Here is a 2500-nt window from a genome sequence, read left to right as displayed (position 1 = left end):
CTAGTTCACTCTTTTCCAGCATCATCCCCCCAAGTTGTCTTGTTCGCAGTTCGGCCTAGTTCACTCTTTTCCAGCGTCATCCCCCCAAGTTGCCTTGTTCGCAGTTCGGTCTAGTTCACTCTTTTCCAGCATCATCCCCCCAAGTTGCCTTGTTCGCAGTTTGGCCTAGTTCACTCTTTTCCAGTGTCATCCCCCCAAGTTGCCTTGTTCGCAGTTTGGCCTAGTTCACTCTTTTCCAGTGTCATCCCCCCAAGTTGTCGTTGCCAACAACCCAAGAGTCCATAGTATTCGGAGTTCTAGCGGGGCCTCCCCTTGCTTCCAACAACCCAAGAGTCCATAGTATTCGGAGTTCTAGCGGGGCCTCCCCTTGCTTCCAACAACCCAAGAGTCCGTAGTATTCGGAGTTCTAGCGGGACCTCCCCTTGCTTCCAACAACCCAAGAGTCCATAGTATTCGGAGTTCTAGCGGGGCCTCCCCTTGCTTCCAACAACCCAAGAGTCCGTAGTATTCGGAGTTCTAGCGGGGCCTCCCGTTGCTTCCAACAACCCAAGAGTCCATAGTATTCGGAGTTCTCGCGTGGCCTCCCATTGATTCAAACAACCCAAAAGTCCATCTTCTTCGCAGTTCAACATCGCCTCCCTCGTTTCCAACAGGCCCAAAGGTCGTCTTCTTCGCAGATCCACGAAGAGCTCATCACGATTTGCCACATTCCATTTCCCACGGGTTGTCAACAACACTTTCTCACACTTCCCGCAATCGAGTACGTGCATGACATGCCAAAGCACATCTTATTTGCCTTCCATCGCACTCAAGACGACGGGTTGTGGAAGAACGATATTGCTCACAACAAGTTCAAGGACAACGTCTCAATCAAGGGACACAACCGAATTATGTTAACTGGGTCGCTAAAGTAAACCCGAGTTCATATAATGCACCGCATCCAAAAGAACTAGCCACAACACGTGCATCACTGAGATGTTTCACTAGATGGAACACGTGCGTGACATTAGGATCCTCCAACACCTCTTCGTGATGGAAAGATAGAATTCGAAGCAACCACAGAAGTACCGTCTAGTGGGTAGGCAACACAGGGACTGATCAACCAATATCACCCAAGGCAACGGGTGAAAATGGAAGAGATGCATGCTTGACCGTTCGATACGCAAGGCATGGAGCCAGCCAGCAAGTGCATCTCGATTACAACTCACACACCCTCACGTTCGCAAGACACCACACCACAAGACGGTCCACCCCCCACCTACCATGGGCAAGCAAGCAAATGGAAACATCAAGTGACGCATGGTCAAGCATCGCTAGGCATGAAAATAACTTTCCACAATATCCGAGGGACTAGCTGCCGAGCTAACCAACGATCAGTGACGACCGTGTGTTGGTATTAATAAAGCTCAACAACTATGAAGAGGCTAGTTGTGCCATGATAAACATGCTAACGCACGCACCACGTGAGGGGGGAGGCCTCATCAAGCTCCCTTTAAAACCTGCCAGTGTGGAGCTGGCCGGCTCAAGGAGCACTCCCCCCCTATAAGAGGTTAATATGCAAAAGGCAAAATTGTACAAGTAGATACACTTTTTTTGAGCAGACATAAGTCCATATCTCGGGCTACACTTCGAATTTTGATGCGATTTTTTGCAGTAATTCGTAGAATAATGGTATCTCCTTGCTCACCAAATTTCATAATTTTTCTCCAAGGGGAACTATTTTTTTTATTTTTTTTACTTACCGGGTATGTGTAAAATCGGGAAAAATAGAAAAGCACATGTAGACTTCGAATTTCGACCTCATTTTTTCCAGTCCACCACTAAACAATATCAGGAACCTCCCCACAAAATTTCATTCAGTTTGGCCAAGGTCTTAAATTTGACAAATTTTGGCACCAAGCTATCTAGTCGCGGTGCACCGACCAACTTGGCCAAGTGCAAAATGCATCCAATTCAAAACTTTTGTGCACCAACACTTTTACAGTACTCATTTGGGGACATTTGGAGGCCTTTCCAACCCTCACATCTCAAAAACCACGAATTTCATTTTTTCACAAAACTCCCCACCAAGCCTTCTAGCTATGCCGCGGTGCACCGCCAACATTGGCCATGTGCAAAACCCTCCGAACTCAAAACTTTCGTGCACCAAGAATTTCATGGTATTCATTTGGGGACATTTGGAGGCCTTTCCAACCCTCACATCTCAAAAACCACGAATTTCATTTTTTCACAAAACTCCCCACCAAGCCTTCTAGCTATGCCGCGGTGCACCGCCAACATTGGCCATGTGCAAAACCCTCCGAACTCAAAACTTTCGTGCACCAAGAATTTCATGGTATTCATTTGGGGGCATTTGGAGGCCTTTCCAACCCTCACATCTCAAAAACCACGAATTTCATTTTTTCACAAAACTCCCCACCAAGCCATTTAGCTATGCCGTGGTGCACCGCCAACCTTGCCCATGTGCAAAACCCAACCAACTCAAAACTTTCGTGCACCA

This window comes from Vigna unguiculata, unplaced genomic scaffold, assembly GCF_037176805.1.
Source record: "Vigna unguiculata cultivar grain cowpea cultivar isolate G323 ecotype 2 unplaced genomic scaffold, ASM3717680v1 ptg000321l, whole genome shotgun sequence".
In the NCBI taxonomy this organism is placed as follows: Eukaryota; Viridiplantae; Streptophyta; class Magnoliopsida; order Fabales; family Fabaceae; genus Vigna; species Vigna unguiculata.
This window is presented reverse-complemented; position numbering follows the sequence as displayed.